We start from the raw sequence: 19,089 nt of genomic DNA on the forward strand, positions 1-19,089 counted from the left end.
GAAGAAAGTGTGTTATAAAGTTTATATTCAAATTCCACCAGTTTGAATAGTTCAGTCCAGGGAGAAATGTAGAGTGAGCACAACACAGATGGGATACTGGAGACCACAGGCAGACTGGATGGGGCACCCAGTTTAGATGAAAACTGTTTGTTTTGTTTGGTCCCATGAGGTAGAACAGGGAACAAAAGGCAAAGTTGCAAAGAGGCAAATTTTTGAGTTGTTATGAACTGACTGGGATGAAATGAGGTAATGTGGAAGGTGTTCTCCTGGAGGTGGGATCAGGAAGATCAGAGGATACTTGTCTCTCAGTCTCAGTGTCTTCATTAGTAAAATAGGGATAATAATGGCACCTATCACTCCGTGTTGCACAGTATCAAATGAGATAGCATATAATGAAACTGTGCAAACCTTAAGTGTTATGGGAATACTATTAATAAAGAAAAAAATTCCTAAAAATTGAAACGGTACAAAAGCAGTATGGGCTGCGTCCATCCCTTAAATAGAAGTCTTCAAATCAAAGTTGGATGACCACATTCCCAGGGATTCTTTTGTAACTATGGGTTGAACTGAACGTGATCCAAGGTCGCTGAAATTCTGTGATTCTATGGAGATCGTTAAAAAGACGATCAAACAAAAAATCCATACAGTTGCCTGTTGTATCCATGGAGAATAATAAGAGAGAAAGGAGGGGGAAAAAGAGTCACATCGTCTTCTTCAGGTTACTGGGGGAAATCTAAGAAAGGAAGACATGGTGAAGGGTGCCAGTGATAAATCGGCAGGGGTGGCAGGGAGTCAACTCTTTAGGTGAAAGAAAAGCTTGCCCTCCATTGGGGTTACAGGGCAAGTGCTGTGAGCCCTACAGCATCCCAGCTGCCACATGCTTTTTTTTGCCAGCTTCTTGGTACATTTGCTCACCTTGATTTGTCCTTCTTGATCTTGGTCAATTATAAAATTGTTCAACAAAGTGCTACCAAGGTCCTAAATTTAGCAGCAGATTTTAGCTCCTTGTGAACAAAGAAAATCCTGGTCCCTGGTTCATGCTGTATACTTCTTGTCCTTGATTTGGGTCTTCCCCCTTCTCTCACTCCCTCTCTTCCTCTCTCTCTCCCTTCCTCCTTTCCTTTCCTTTTTTCCTTCTTCCTTCCTCCCTCCCCCTTCTTTTCTCCCTCCATTCTCTCTCTTTCTGCCTCTCTGTCTCTATCTCTGCCTCCCTTCTTTTCTCCCTCCATTGCTCCCTCTTTCCCTCCTTCTCTCTCCTCACTTCTGTTATAATTTTGAAGAGCGCTCCTGAACTTACTGCTTATCATTTGGTCTGAAATCTTTGAAAGGACAGGCTAGCTCAGACACAGCCAAAGGCCTGAATGTACGTCTCAAGGATTTTCAGTGGTTTTTAAAAATAACTTTTGGTGTGGAGGTTCTCAGCTTTCCAAAAAGGCTTCCATATCTTTGCTGCCCTTAAAGATAATTCAAGAATATGACTTGATTTGGGGATTGAACCACAGTAATTGATAATAGTTATAATAATACTTATTATTAAAATTAGCATCTTATAGTCCTTTAAGGTTTGCGAAGCACTTTGTATATGTTATCTCACTTGATCCTCACCACAACCTTGGGAAGTAGTTGTTGTTATTAGCCCTATTTTACAAATAATGAAACCAAAACCCAGTGAGGTTTAGTGATTTGCCCAAGGTCACCCAGCTAGTGAGAAGTGGACACAGGATTCAGACTCATATTCTCTTGACTCCAAGGTCAATGCTATTTTCACTATACAGTTCTAGAGCTAGTCTTTAGGGGGCATTTAGTGTAATCAGTTTACTGGTACAGAAGTGGAGGTGGGGACAGGACAGGTTAAGTGACTTGCTTACACTTATACAGGTAGTACAACCTCCCAGATACTTCTTAGTGGGAAAATCATATGTCATCTGGACAAAGGAGATTCTTAGAGCATAACCTATTAGGGTTACTGAAAAAATTTTACAATGAGATTGGCCCTGGCATCCCCAGGGGGCTTCTGCCTCTACCTTGGTCTGTGAAACTACTAGCCCTTGATGAAACGATGGAGCCCACTGAGAAAACAGAGCTTGGAGTTTAATTGAAGGAAATAACTACTGCGCACCAGTCCTTTTAATCAAGATGTTAAAAGGAAACTTTATTAAACTGTGATTGAATATATAAAATTAAGATGTGATGCATTTTAAATATATTAGCTCAAATTATAAAATATTAAATTAAGATTTAATATATTAAATTAAACACATATTAAACGAGATTGAAAAAAATGCTTTTAAAAATTTCAAATACACCAGAGGAATTATTAACCGTTTTATTTAAAAGTGAAGGTCTGGCAAGCAGGATAACAATAAAATGAAGACTCTTTAAGGGATGATAGTACACCCCAAAGGCAGGGCAGCTAAAGGTGAGCTCTTCACAAGCAGAACAAAACTAAGAAGGCTTTCGTGCAGTTCTGGTGATGGATTGTTATGTCTGTTGCCCAGAACAGTCCCAGCTAAATTTGGAGCAGCTCATTGTCAAACTGACCAGAGAGTGATAAATGTTTTCCTACAAAGCAACTCCACCAGACCAAGACACTAGGGTGCTGCAATTTACATCAGTAGGGGCAGTGGCCCTGCCTGATGACAACTTTGATACTTTAGGCACTGAACTGAGTGGTTCTGACTTCACAACAACTGGCAGAATTAGGATTCCAGAGCTGCCTACAGGAAATGGAAATGAGTAGTGAAATAGACCAGGTGTCCTCAGAACCCACTGGCCTTCTACCCCTTATGGGAAGTATGGGGCTCATTGGTTTCATAGAAGTTCTTTTCCTATCTACACAGAAAATCCCCTGCAATTAGTCTTATTCCATGCTTATAAAATGACCAATAGTCTTATGTAGGGCCCATTCAGACAGGGCCCTAAAAAGTGATCCTACCGACTGAGCAAGGGTCTTTTTAGTGAAAACCATCCTTCCTCTCAGAAGAGTGTCTACTGAAAACTGCAACTGATTAAGTAAACCTTGTGAACAACAGAAGAAAGCAATGACACTGGTGTATGTTTTCCGTGAAATCTGTAAGATCATAGATTTTGATCTGGAAAATACCTTTGAGATCATCTGACCATCTGGACCAAGCTCTTCATATTACAGATAAGGAAAATGAGACCCATCAGTGTTAAGTCACTTGCCCAAGATCACTCCCACAGGTTGGAAATCATGAAACTGGGATTTGTAGTCACATCTTCTGATTTCAAACTTAGACCTATTTCCTTTTCACCTCATTACTTCAGGGATGTGGCAACGTAACTAGGGTAAAACAAATAGGGTAAAACAAATTCCAGGGTGCCAAATTTAGAGGGAATCAAATTTAGAAGGTATTAATTATACCTGATAGAAATTTTAGCAGCAGAGAAATAGCAGAACCTACCAACTAGTAAGAAAGAACCATTACTTGGAATAGGAACTGCTAGGTCTCTCCCTTGGCCTCCGCTCCCTCATTCATAAAATAGAATTATTTTACTAAATGCCTTCCAGTCTCAGCTATATCATTCCATGGAGAGCTGTGGGCAATGCACCTTTCTACCATGACTCCCCTCCCTCTGCCCCTGCCCCAGAAGCATTGGATAGTGGAAAGAGTGCTGGGTTTGGAGTCAGTGGTCATGGATTCATTTTCTGCTTATGTCACTTATTATGCATGTGTTCTTGGGCAAGCCACAGAGGTCCCAAATTTCCTCAAATCAAGTAGACAAGGATTATGTAAGAATCAGTGATAGGGATACAAACAAAAACAAAAACAGTTACTGTTCTCAAGGACATCACAGTCTAAATGCCAAAAGCTATTTACATACTATGTCTATGATCCTGTGACATCTAGTGATGGGGGGGCTCATTACTTTCAGAAGCAATTCACTCTGTTTTGGGAATCTGATTCTCATAACAACCTATGTGATATATTAGGGTACTTATTATTATTATTGTCATTTCCTAGATGAGGAAACTCATATAGGTATATCCCATAAAATTACAGATAACTCAAACAAAAATCTTGTTTCAGGTTCAATTTTCTTTTTCCAACATTGCAGCATGACATATCAAAGCACTTACATATGTCAAGGTTCCCATAATTTCATGGTATTCTGTTTTCAATTCACAATATCAGTAGTCTATAACTTATAGTCAGAGAGAATTGACTAAGTCTCAGAGTGTCGAAGGAATTTGCCAGTGGTTGCATAAAGAGTAAGCATAAGAGTCAGAATTCAAACCCAGGTCTTTCCTCTTTGAAAGGGAGTGTGGCATTAGAGATGGAGTGTTAAATTTATGATCAGAAAAAAACATGGGTCCTTACCCCACATCATATACTTATTTGTTGTGTCACTCCTGGATTAATCCCTTGGCCTCACTTCCTCATTTGTAAAATGGGAGACTAAAAGAGCCTCTAAGGTTCTTTCCAGTACCAAAGAGATAGAGCATATCCATTAAGGAATGACTGAACAAACTGTGGTATATGAATGTAACAGAGCACCGCCATTATTGACTGATAATCCCTGCTACAACATTCTGAACAAACAAATGATTGTCCAGTTTCTGTTTGAAGGTCACTAGTAACCTTGCTTCCAGTGATGGCCGTGCCTTCAAGTCTATGGCCATGGATCGTACTTCTCTGAGCCTCATTTTCCCTATCTATAAAATGAGGATGCTAGAGAACTACATACTTCATGATATTGTTCTGAAGACTAAATGAAAAGATCCAAGTTTTGCAGCTCTTCTATAGCTCTAATTGTTGGGAAGATTTCCTTTGCACCCAGACTAAATCTAACTCTTTACAACTTATCCCATACCTCTGAATTCTGAGTGTTTCAAACAGAATAAGTCAAATCTGTCTTCCACATGACAATCCCCGAAATGCTTAAAGGTAGCATGACTTGAGGCCCTGAATTGAAGTGTGTAGGGCAATGAACTTGGGGTCAGGAGGATCTAGGTTCTAATCCTACTCCTGACACTTTTTTTTTGTCATTGTTGAACCTTTCCTGATCCCACCTACTCCAACTAATATCTTTCCTTGCAAAGTACCTAGCATTAACTCCTTTGCATGTTTGCATTTATTCACTTTCTTTTGATGTCTTTTTATAGATAGAGACACGCACACACACACGTATATACACATACATACATGTGCACACATACGTATCTATCTAAAATCTCTTTCATTAAAATATAAGATACTTCAAAGTAAATTTTATTCTTTGTACTTTTATACCTAGCACCCAGCATAATGCATGACACATAGTAGGTGCTTCATAAGTACTAATTGAATAACTGATATAGAAAAAAGAGATAGGTTCGCATGAACTCATAGAGAGTAAAGTAAGCAGAACATAGAGAATAATTTATACTATGAGAATAACCATAATGTGAGAAGGATAACTTTGAAAGACCTCAGACCACTGATCAAAGCAGTGATGAGTTATCCTGGCTTCAGAAAACTGGGGATGTAACACATTTTCCACATGTTAGCAATGAAGTAAGAGACTATAAATGCAGAACCATCAATATACCCTCAGATGCAGTGAATGTGTGGATTTCTTTTGCTTGATTACATATTTTCTGTGAGAGTTTTGACTTGGAGGGAGAAGGAAGAGGGAGATATGTGGATTAGAGAGTAAAGCTAAATATGAAAAAAATTAATAAAATATTTTAACAGAGGTAAAGGAGGATAGTTTTAGAAACAAACAGAACAATGCATTACATATGCATATAGATTTCAAGTCCAACACTCTATACCAGACTTCCTAGTTATGATATAAACTCATTTTCACACAACTCAGTTTAAAAGAATGAGCAGAGAATTATCACGAGTTGATCAGAACTCATTAAATATACAAAAAAATATTTTTAGAATGGAAGAGAAATATTATTAAAGAAATGTCACAAAACAGCCTGGTTTATTAGTTATAACAACCTGTTGCCTACTAGGCCTTAGACCAATTAAATTGAGAAGTACATTAAAAATAATTTTAAAAAATACAAGTTGTTGCTTATATCTTTGAAAACCTTCAGATTTTAACTGTGAAAACATAAACTTCAGCAGTCATTTTAAGGCTGCTTTCAGTTTTGAGGTTGTTATATTTTTGGTATTGCAAAACTTATGTATTTGTCAACCTGTTTACTCCTGTGAAATAGAATGTCATTAAGTCTGCAAATGTATTCATAAGCACATTTATAAAAATGGTAATGGTGTGTTTTTTTTTTAATTCCTAGTCATGTGAATCTTGAAATTGTTGGTGGTTGGGGGGAAACAAAAAAGCTTTTTGAGTTTTCACTTCAAATCTTTCACTAAGCTTACCTTTATCAGCCCACATCAGGTAATATTTCCCTTGGGCTATTAATCCTAAGAAGTTTTTCAGTGTCTATACATTTGAGAATATTTTTTCCCCTCTCTGTGTCTAGGTAGGGCCCTCTTGATTCCTCTGAGAATTCTGAAGAAAAGATTAGAATAAAGTATAATGGATAGATTTCACTTTTGTTTTGAAATGCCAGATTTTTTGGATTTCTCCAAAGAAATCTCTCTTTTATATCACAAGTTTTTATCTGATGTGTATTTTTTGTACCTAAATTAATGAGAAGTATATAGAAAGGTGTTTTATATTATAGATCAATCACTGTCAAAAAAAGATGAAATAACATAGGAACTTTTTTTCCTATTTTTTTATTTCCTCTTCCTGCATAAGTATGTTTTGGATTAAGAGTTTAGGCTAAAAGGAAAACAATAAAAAATAATATTTATGTGAAATTAAAAGAAAGTGCTATTTACTTTGTCACTTTCCTCCCAGACTATAAAAACCCTATTTTATCAGTTTTACTTATTGTTCAATAACCAAAATACACTATCAGGCATAATTTCTCTCTAGAGGATCTTTCTCGATTTATTTTCCATGAGTTAACCATGATATTTTCCTTCTCACATGCCTCCAGAGCATATAGTCCATTATATTTATGACCATAGATATCATATTTGCAAAAAAGGTTGTTATATCTCTACCTCCTTCTATACCGTGTAAGAGAATCCTCACTCTTAGACTGCCATGGGATATTCCACTTCACTTGACCAGAATATTTTGCCTTAAAACATCCAGAATTCTAAACCTCAGAACGGACCTTGTTTCATAGAAATCAAGCGTCTCCTCATTTGGTTTAAATATCAGGGGCAGTTTTGGAGTCTATAGTACAGTTTTCCTGGCAATGAGAATTTATTATCAAACATTTAAAGACCTATACAGTCTAAAATTCCTACAAGTAAGTCAATAGTGTGAGAAGTTAGCCCAGAGTTTAAGCCTCCTATTTGCAAAAGAACATGGCTGTCTCTGAGGACAGAGAGCTCCATATCATCTGGTAAGTGGATCACTGCAATGTTTCCTTTGTGATATGTTCAGATTATATAAGACCATGTAAATTATTATCAGTGCAGGTCATTTTTTTCCTCTTTGAAATGTCATCCCTTTTCCACAAAAAGCCAACGTGTTGTGTTCTTATTGGAGAATGTAGTGCTCGAGACACTTTGATCCAAGTACTCTTGCTGTCCAGTTGGATAACAATTCTTGGAGGAACTTTGACTCTTTGAAACACACTGAGACTGGTTCAACCACCATATTGGTAATTTGGAAGCAACATAATGATGTTCATTTGAGAAAAACAAAGACTAGGCATCAGGAAACTCAGTTGTCATTTCTGAAATCAAGCATGGTGCAATTATTAAGCACCCATCTTTTTTTCTAGCATCACTGAATCTCATTCCCTTTTGTGGATCTCTATGGTCCAGCCAAACTGAACTTTTTCTGTTGCTCCTACAGTTTGCTCCATCTTCTCTCTCCCCAGCTTTACCCTGGCAAGACTTATGGCTGCAACGCACCTCCTCTTCCCCTCTGCCACACTTCCTTTAAAATACAATTCAAGACCACCTTCTTAACATAGACATTCCTCATTACCTGAACTGCCAGTGACCTCATTCCCTCCTGAACAATTTTGCTTGTAGTTAAGTTGTTTTTGTTCATTTTATGTTTATTCTGAATACACTTATATGCCTTGGCTATTATAATGTGAGCTTGGCATCTGGGAATTGTTTTATTCTTTTCGTTTCTATTTCCAGAACCTGCAAAGAGCTGACATGTCCTAGGAGTTTCTTGATGGATACCATATACTAAGGGACCTTAGAAAAAAGGAGGAGATGATGCTCTTATCAGAAAGACAAGATGTATATTTATAAAGATACATGAAATAGATACAAGGGAGGAAGGACTGTCTGTTTGGGCACCTGAGGAGGTGAGGAGTCAAAAGTCTAAGAAGTGCTTCAGTTAAAATACACATAAACACACAAACAACAAAAGCGTACATTAAGAGCCTTCTCTGTGTCAGGCAAAGTATACAAAGGATACAAAGACCCGCCCCCCCCCCCCAAAAAAATGAGTTCTTGCATTCAGTGGTCTTAAATGCTAACCAAGGAGGCAAAATGTTTATTAAAAAGCACCTACTCAGTTGAGGTGGCACAATGGGAGTGCATGGACCTGGAGTCAGGAAGACTCATCTTTCTGAGTTCAAATCTGACCTTAAACGCTTAGTAGCAGCGTGACTCTGGGTGAGTCACTTAACCTTGTCGGCCTCAAGTTCCTCATTTGTGAAAATGATCTGGAAAAGAAATGGCTAACCACTGAAATGGCAAACTGCCCCAGTATCTCTGCTAAGAAAACCCCAAATGGTTTCACAGAGAGTCAGACACAATTGAAAAAAGTGAACAACATAAACCGAGTGTGTCAGCAAGGATTGATTAATCTATTTCCTATATGCCCGTCACCATGCGAAGAGATGGGAACATAAAGCAAAAATATGCAAAGTAAGTACAAACTATTCAAATTAGCTACCTGAGATAAAAACAGACATGAGTGAAAAATCGAGGAAGTTCTTTAATTTAAAAAAATCATTGAGTGAACAAGGATTTTTTAAGTGTTTATTATGATCTAGTCACTAGAGATCAATTCATCAAAAACCATTTATTAAGCACCTAATTATGTATCAGGCTAAGTGATGGAGAAAAGGAAACATATGAAAAGGTCCCTGTCTTCACAGGGATAAATAATGTTTAAATTACCAGAAGCACACTTAGTCTGTTCCACTGAAATTCTGTTATTTATTTTTTTTTTTTAAGGTAGAAATGAGAGAAAGTTGTTCAAAATTCTCCATTGAATTTCTGTGCGGCAGAAATGAAAACGATTGTTGAAAAGTGGTGGGTAGCAGGATAAACATTGCCAAATGTTGTTTTGCCCCTGGGAAGCTGGATATCCACTATTGAGACCAAAAGACAAAAATGTGGAGCCACATAACACAAGCTTTGAACACGCAGCCGAAAGGCAGGAGAAGCAGAATGAAAATGAAGAATAATTATGTTTAAAAAGGAAAAGAAATTTTGTCACAATGGGAATTCGGTGTGGAGTTGAATTGCAAGAGAGTTTTTTGTCTTGTTTTGGAAGTAAGTTAGCAGAAAATGCAAAAGTTAAGGTGGGTGTTATTTAGGGGAAAAAAGAAATTCAGTGCCTTAAATTCTGTAAGGATGGGAGGAGAAAAGAAAAGTTGACTGATGAGCATTATTTTAGGGGTGACAAGTCTTGTGTGTTTTTGTGTGGTTGTTCTGCTTCCCAGAACCAACGAAAGGAATGGTGAGTGGGGAGCTTGATTATCTCAGCTAGGAAATGAAGTCACATACGGTGTGAACAGAAATAATGGTTGTACACTGTGCCACAACGCTAACATGACAGTTTGGGGCCCAAAGTGAAGACGAGCATTGTATCCCATTGAAATGGCGGGGGGTGGGGGGGTGGAGGTAAGCAGAATGTAATTATTCCAGTTGGAATCTGGCCAGGATACAGAAGCTAGAATAAGAACTGTTGAAGCTTGTTGCCTTGGGCTTATTGGAAAATTTGAGCTTCTCATGTTGGTGTGTATATACACCTTTGTGTTTGTGCACATGTATGTAGACTGTGTGTTAGTTTCATTCATATTGAAAAGTGGGAGTCACTCCAGCATTTTCTTTGTCTGTAGAAATGGCTGGCAACTTTTCCTTCATTTCTAGTGGGCTGCAGGGAAGAGTTGGACCCCACTAAGCCCCTAACCCCAAACATCACTAGACTTAAGCTCTCAAGCCAAAGTTGCTCTCCTAATTCTTTCTAGAGTTACAGCTTACTTGCCACAATATGAATGCCAACTGTTGAAGTAATCTGGACTCTTCAGTAACAATCTCTAGCCCCCGGAGCTTTATACCTCACATCCTACCCAGTGATGGGGATGGAATCTGGCTAGCTTTGGGGAGCTGATTCAAATTTGGATACTTTCTTTTAAAAAAACTGGTTCATCTTGAAATGATTATTTTTAAAAACTTTCACTAGTTTAATGATAACTTTTATGGACAGCATCACTAGTTAATTAAATATCCCTTGTGGGGAAAAAATGACTTTTCTTTCCAATCTGCAGGTGTTGCACATAGGAAACAAGGAATAATAAGTAATGGAAAAAACAATTTTTAAAAGGCTGCTCCATTTTTCCAGATACTTCTATAAAAATTATTCTATTTTTAAAATATTCCTCATCAACTTGATCATATTTGATTGATTTCTTCTAAATTCTCCCTTTCTAGACCCCAGTAAAGAGAAAAACATCTTCAAGTATATTTTCCCTCATTTATCCTATGTTAATGATGATAATTATAAACAACTAATATTTACTAACATTAACATTTTAAGGTTTGTGAAATCTCTATAAATATTACCATTTCCTAAAAATGACCCTGGGATGTAATTTTCATTATTATCCTCATTTTATAAATGGGGAAACTGAGTCAAACACAGTTTAAATGACTTACCTCTGTCCACTCAAGTCTTCCTGACTGTAGGTCCAGATCTCTACCACTGCACAGTACTCCATCACACATAATAAAGACAAAAATTGTGCTCAGGATCACTTAGCTAGCATGGGTCTGCAGGTAGATTTGAACTCAGGTCTTCCTGATTACAGATCCAGAAATCCACTGCCCTAACTACAAGATAATATAAAAAAGGAGAAATCTGGTGGTTTAGCAGATAAGAAAGTATTCCTCAGCATCAGGAGAGGTAGCTTCAAGTCCTCCCTCAAAAACTTGATGACTGTGAGACACTAGGCAGGCAACTTAACCTAAGTTTCTCCCATAAGAAATAGTGCCTGGTATGTGGTAGTTGTTTAACAGGAACTTTAGGTAAGAAAATCCTTTCTACCAATGTAGGTCACCAGCTGCTCTCAGTTCATCAATGAAACAACAAGGATTTGTTAAACATTAAAAAATGTTAAACGTTAGAAAAAATTTAAAATGGAAAGAAAAGAAAAATCTGTTTTGAAACTGAATGCTACTAGATACAACTGGCTGAGCTTCTCTCTAAAGAAATGAGAAAATGTTCTTTGCACCATTGAGGGAATATGACTATGGAATACATCATATACTATTATATTTTGTTACTGTATTGATTAGCTTTTGTTTCACTCCCTTTTTATTTTTTCTTTCTCTTTTTCTTCTTTCTTTTAAGGAATGGCTCTGAGTAGAGGAGGGGAAGAGATAGTATTTGGAAATAAAGTTGATATCAAAATAAAATAAAATAAAAACCTACAGGACATAGAAATGGGAAATGGATTTGTGATTTCATGAGAAAATGAGAAAATTCCTACTAATTCAGGGCAGGCCCTTTAGCTATAACTTATAGGCTTAGAATTAACTAGAGCACTCAGAGGTTAATTGTTTCACCCTGGAGTTGAGAAGGTGGTAGGAATCCAAGCCAAGGAAGAGAAGGGAATAAGTGTTTGTTAAGTACCTACTGTGTGCCAGGCACTCTGCCAAGCACTTTTAGCAAATATTATCTTATTAGATCTTCATAGCAATCCTATGAAGTAGGTTACTATATCAGGATTTGACCCCAAGGCTTTCTGGATGTGAGGCCAACTTCCCTTACGCTATACTATACTATAAAATCTTAATTGCTACAAAACAACCAGAAATCTAGTTTGGGATCTGCATTAGGGGAGAGTTCCCAAAACATCTGCCTACCATGGAACATTCCTTTCACCCCCTTTTCTCTGAAGTTTAGAAGTGGGAATGAGAGCCATAAGTTCCCTGGGCTTTTCTAAGGGCAGCAAAAATTTGCACCAAAAAATCATTTCAAAGCAAGTCCCAGCAGCTATCCCCCATGAAATTCTCCTGATCTGAGAGCCTGTGAGATAATGTCTGATTTAAGCCTTGATCCTAAACTAACCAGGCCTCAAGCTGGGCTTCAAGTGTACAGTTCCATGTCCCGGGCCTTGTAATGAGGTGATAAGGCCCCAGTAACAGGCAGTCAGAAACAGGCTGTTGCAATTAGTAGGATTGCACTAACCTGGAGAGATGCCAAGTGGGTGAAAAGGGGATTAGAAAACAAATGAAGTGAACAGCCATGAACCAGCAAATAGGACTTAATGGTCAGTAAGGATCAGTGAGGCAAAGATGGGCCAATTGGCCCTCATTGATTTTCATTGTCCATTGAGCTGTACTCCTCTTTGGCACTCTGACATGCTCATCTAGTCCTCAACAGTTTCTTTAGCGACATTGCTGTTTTCCCAGGGCCAATCCCACTGACCCTACCTGCCCCAGGGATGCCTGAGGTGGACACAAGCCATGGAGATGCCCTTCAGATTTACTGAAGAGCTATTGAAATGATTTGGGAGAACGGACTGGCATTGCGAGGGAGTTTCCCATTAAACTATTAATAGATACCCCTAAAGCTGAGATTTTTAGGTTCTTAAACATTTTTGTGTGTGATGGATCCCTTTGGCAATCTGGTGAAACCAGATTGTGGACCCATTCCCAGTATAGTTTTTTTTTTTTCAATTTTATGTTAAGAAAATTATCCATTTAAATAAAGGTCAGTGAAAAAGAAAAATGTATTTTTTTTTTTCTTCATCAAAGTTCAGTGGCCTCCTAAATTCCATCTACTTATTAGAACTCCTTTCCTAAGGTCATTTCCAAGAGGAGTGAAGGAAACATGAGGCCTTTTTCTACTTGCTTTACCCACCAGTATTTCAAAAAGAATCCAGGTTATTGAAGCTGCTTCTATGTTATTTGAATGTTCATAACTAGCAGCATAATTGTTTCAAAAGAAAGAAAAGGATTCTTTTTTCAAACTTGTGGTTTATCATTGTTTTTCTTATATTGTACTCCTATCTTCCTTAAAAACTTGGGTCAATAACACCTTGGTTCTGAACTGTCCCCCTACTACTGTCTCCTCCACTGCTACTTGGTGTAGCAGAAATTATTCAATACCTAGTACTCAAGATACTAGCTTTGGGACTATAGGCTAGTCATTTAATTTTTCTTGACCTTAGTATCTTCATCTGTAAAATGAGGGCATTGGAAATGATGACCCCCTAAAGTCTCTGCTAGCGCTACGTCTATGATTCTTATCTCAAAAAAATTCATTCGTTGTGTGTGTGTATATATATGTGTATGTATGTATGTGTGTATATATATGCACACATATGTAAAATATATAAGTACATAACTACACATATATTTATCCATATATGTAAATATATATCATCTAATCAATCCATGCATCTATCTACCTCTGTGGATTGATCTGTCATATATCTAAAGTTTCCTCTCATTACAATGTAAGATCCTGGAAGACAATGACTGTTACACTTTTGTTAGCATTTTCTCAGTGATGAGCACACTGTCTGAAGTGTAGTCAGTACTTAATAAATGCTTTTTTACTGGATAATTCTACAGTAACTTACACCTTATCTGGTTGTAATCTTAAGTCACCCCCCATTAAAGAAAAAAGAAGAAAAAACACATATACTTTTATTTTCTTTGTCCTTATTCCCTAAATAGGAGGGGAAGCACTTCTATCCACATGGATCCTAGCCTTCAGAGTTTACATGGCTTCCCAACAATTGTGATAGGTGCCAAGAACTGTGATTCCTTTGGTGGAAGGCAGAGGTTGTCAAATGTTGGGCCTGCTAGGCAGACTGCCTTTAATACTCAGAGTGGGGCTGAAACTCCATTAAGCTGAAAGTGGGAAACATTTAGCAAAACAAATACAAGTACAATAAAACATAAGTAATGTTAATTTGTGGTTTCTAAGTGAACATATGGTCTTCAGGTATCCCTTCCTCTTCGAATTTGCCACCATTGGGACAAGGCACATCCAATGAGGAAACGTGCTTTATAAATGCAGATCAACACCTGCTTCGTAACTCATAGCCTTCAGTGGCAGCATGGGGCACAGAGAGGCCAAGTCACTTACTCAAGGCCACATAGCCAAGCATGTGTCTGAAACCGGATTCTCTTGGCTCTAAGGGCAGCAGCTCTATACCCATGATCCAAGGGATTCTTCATAAGGGGTTCGTGAACTTTTTAAAACGTATGTTTTGATAACTATTCCAATATAATTTTCTCCTTTGAAATCTGTATTTTTTAATGAATTTAAAAACATTATTCTAAGAAAGGACCCAGAGTTTTCACCAGACTCCTAGAGGGGTCCATGACACACAAACAGTTAAGAATCTCTGCTGTACATCATAATGCTTCCCTTTGTAAGGTTAGGCCACTAAAGACAATTTCTGGGGTGAAAATAAGCATCCATTTCTGTCTGTCTCTCTGTCTCTGTTTCTCTGTCTCTATCTGTCACACACACACACACACACACACACACACACACACATACACACACTTCTGGCTGGTTGCCTCAGACCTCCTACACACATAACCTCTAGTATCTGCCCCAAAAGCCCATCAATCTTATTTCATCTAGAAGGTGTGAAATTCTATTTACTGCTTATGTTACAGAGACTTATAAGTTGGACCTCATATAAAAACTGAATCAAGTCACAAAGGATATGTTTTTTGTGCCCTACTACAAACCTACCACAAGTTAGAAGAGACCCCAAAATGTGTTTCAAATATTTTAATATCCTATTCAAGGAACTCTTCTATTATGTTAAAAAATTATGGAAAATATTCCAAAAAATATGTGGAAAATTATTTTCTCAGTACAAATTACACTAAGAAAAAAGGCCCAAACCAGTAGGTTCTAGCAATTCAGGGTTTCCTTCATCCTTTCAAAGACAAATCAGAAGAGATGCCCATAATCTATCCATCTCCATCAGAGTTCACGGAAGCCCTTTGGTTTTCCTTAGTTATATTTGGCAAGGTCATCTGCTAAAAACTAAGGAGATTATGAGATTACCTCCTGACTCAATTTAGCTGCAGGACCAACAAAAACCTTTTCCTCCATTTCAAACTAATGAATGGGTATCTTCAGTACATCTGGTAAAATGATAATTTTTCTACCTATACACTATAGTATACAAGCCCTTATTAAATAGTTGGAACCTAGAATACAGGAAGTGAGAAGGGATGTTGGGTAACTGGGATTCTTACTGTCATTACTAACAGTTGGCCATAACTAGTAGTTTGTTAGCAAACTAAAAAGCAAGAGGCACCAACAAGGCTGGTGTTGGGCACGTGCCCCCGATTGTCTGTTCTTCCCTAACCTTTTGTTTTGCTTCCCTGTGGGCTCATCCCCACAACCCCTCTCTTCCATCAAGCAGGTTTGCATTTTCTTGTTGAGATGCACCCTGGGAATCTCCCAGCCAGCTGCCAGGCCACATCACAGAAGGAACCGTCGTAGCCAGTAGAGGGGATCCTGGGGCAAACCAGACTTCAAAAAGTGCCAACTACAACTGCTAAGCAGAGAGAGGGAAAAAAACAAAAGCTATGAGCCTTATCCTGAATTACTCACTGCATGGCACGTGCATTTGATGTTTTCTCATTTGTTTCCAAATTAGTGTGTGCTACGTAGCAGGCCCAAACTATTGCTAATGGAAACACAACACAGCATGGGTGTCACAAGTAGCATGCCTCGATTGTCTGTCATCTAGGGCACCTCACTCCACTACACATGCACACACACACACACACACACACACACACACACACACATCTCCATTTCATTAAATAAAACAAAAAAATTTGTGTTAAATTTGTTTTCACTTTGGTATTTTCCTTTTTTCCATTCTGAATCTTTCTGAATCATTACATTAAAAAAGTACCTCTTGCCTGAACTGCTGCCATAGTATACCAGCTGCCTGTCTCCTTTGCACACCACTGTCAGCGTCATCCTCCAAAATCACGGGTCTGATCCTGCTACTGCACTGCTCCAAACTCTTCCAAAACTCCTTGTTTTCTACAAAATAAAATCCAAGCTCTCCTTCTTGACATTTAAGGGCTTCCGTTATCTCAACCACAATTCTGTCCATCTTTCCAGGCTTCTTTGTCTCATTGCAGCCAAATAGAAAATGCTGTTTCCAGCCAAACAAGTCACCTCATGGTCTCTTCAAAGCTTTTAACATTTGCATAGATGCTCTCCCAGCCCTGTCTGAATTCGAATTATTTCAACAAACATTTTAGAAAAGCACTAAAGAAGCATCTGATTTTAAAATGCAGCCAACCAAAAATGAGAAGGAGCATGGCATAGTTGGACGGAGAGCTAACCCTAAGGATAGAAAAGAACTTGGGCTCATATCCTGCTTCTGACACCTTGAGATGTGACCCTAGCAAATCCCTTACTCTTTCAAGGTAGCAGGGAACTCTCCGAGTCTGTGCATTTCAGAGAAGGTCCTAACCTGTATTAGTAAAGGGAGTTAGCTCTCCTAGGAGTTCACAAAATAAATGAAATTAACAGAGCCCTTCCATATCCCTATTAAACTAAAACTCTCCTAAGAATATTTAACTCAGGAAGCTCATTCCATCCACAAAAATTATTTTGAACTCTTGTCTTCAAATTTGTGTCTGGTGATTACTTTTACATAGATCCTTAACTGTGACAAGGAACAGGGATCTGAGTGTATCTCATACTCAAGGATAAATGAGATGCCAGATCTGCTTCTGTCCCCCAGGGGCTTACTATGATGATCTAAATTCTACTTATCCTCTGCAAATCAGCTCAAATTCCCCTTTCTCTGTGAAACCTTTCCTCACCATCCCAGCCTGATATGACCTCATTATCCTTTTAATTCTAACAGCAAGAGTTTTCTCTACTAAGCAGGGAGCCTATGTGGGCTCAAGTATCCTCTGTGGTACAAAGAAATCTTGGGCAGTAAAAAGGACACTGACCTAAGTGTAAAAAAATATATATATATGCTAATATCCTGTCCTGGCCCTCCCAATTAGTAGCTGTATGACTTGAAGGAAGTCACTTAATTTTTCTTGACATGTTAAATCTCTCTACTAAAATGGTAACATTTTGAGGACAGGGACAGTTTCATTATTATGTTTTCAGAGCTTTCCATAGCACTTGGAATAAGAGTATTATTCAGTGTTTGTGGACTGATTGATACTCTGTGGGACCTGGAAAAGGGAAGAAGAGGCATTACAAGAGAGAACAGGAGAAACATAAAGACAAGCTTTGTTTATTCTGCCCATCCAGGCAGCAAGCTGTGGTGGAAAGCCCACTGGACGTGGAGTCAGGAGAAGCATGGGCTCAACTACGAGACCTGGTAGAAGTCAGATCCTCTGTTTCCTCATCAATAAAATGGGGATATGACCTACTTCATGGTTTTGTTGTGACTATAAAATGAGATACGTAAAAAAGTGCTATTTTTAAAAAAGGAGTAACTGTACCATGGGTGAGAGTGCTCAGAACAGAAGCTATGGAGCCATCAAAAGAAAAAATTACTTTGTAAGTTCTCCTTGGGTGAGGACTCAGGAGTAGGCAACCACATGTGGCCCTCTAGGTCCTCAAATGGGGCCCTTTGACTGAATCCAAACCTCACAGAACAAATCTACCCCTGGCTAATTGGTGCCTCACCTTTCTGTAGCATTGACTAATATGTCAGCTTTGGTTCCTCCACTAGAGATAGTGGGAAGCATGAATGTCATTCAGTGAACGGGTACCTTTGGGAAAGGACTCAATCAGCAATCAGCAAGGAGTTAAGTACCTACTCTGTGCCTGGCAATGTGCTGGGTTCTGAAGATACAGACTTGCTGCACTCCTCGGAATTCACACATTTTCTGCCTGGGTCTTGTGGTTTTCAAGCAAAGACTAGAAGATGACCACCTGTTGCAGACAGGACTCTTGTCCAGGTACAGGTTGGACTTCTTAATCTGTCGTCTGTGAATTTAAAAAAAAATATGTTAATAACCATATTTCTATTTAATTAATTTTCTTTGCAATCCTGTGTAATTTAAAAATATTATTCTCAGAAGGCATTATTCTAGAGACAGTTAGGTGATTGAGTGCATAGAGTGCTAAACCTGGAGTCAGAAAGAACTGTGTTCAAATCTGGCTTCAGACCCTGATAATTTAATTGCTGTCAGCCACGGTTTCCTCATGTCTCAAAAAGGATAATAATAGTACCTATCCCCCACAGTTGTGAGAATGAAATGAGATATTATTTGAAAAGTGATTTGCAAATGTTGAAGTAATATATAATATATAACTTAGCTATTATTAGCATTAATATTAATTATTATTAAGATGCCCCTATGCTTAAAAAGACTCAGAAAGAGTCTGCAACACATGAGAAGTTAAGAACTCCCAACTACCTGAGTTCTCTTTCAGTTCTGAAATTCTGTGATTTAGTGATATTCCAAATATCCTATTTCACCAGTCCAAATGCTTCATTCTCCACTGGAAATATAACTTTAATGAAGAAAATTATTATTAATAATTTAGCCATTAATATTTATTTTCTCTTTAAGATATGTAAAGCATTTTGTGTATATTTTCGTATTTCATCAAGTGAGCTCCCTGAGCGTAAGAATTATTTCATTTTTTAATATTTCTATTTTCAGGGATGATGCTTGGCAAATAGTGGGTGCTTAATCAATGTTTATTTACTGATTACATAAGGTAGAGGCTTTCCATTTGAATAAATCAAATGGCAAATCCAGAGGAATACAAATTTCAGGTTGAGTCACAGTAAGATTATGTATCTTTTAAATAATCAACCATTATTATAAGTGGCATAATTGGATTTCATTTTCA

Source organism: Notamacropus eugenii, chromosome 2 (genome assembly GCF_028372415.1).
Source record: "Notamacropus eugenii isolate mMacEug1 chromosome 2, mMacEug1.pri_v2, whole genome shotgun sequence".
Taxonomy (NCBI): domain Eukaryota; kingdom Metazoa; phylum Chordata; class Mammalia; order Diprotodontia; family Macropodidae; genus Notamacropus; species Notamacropus eugenii.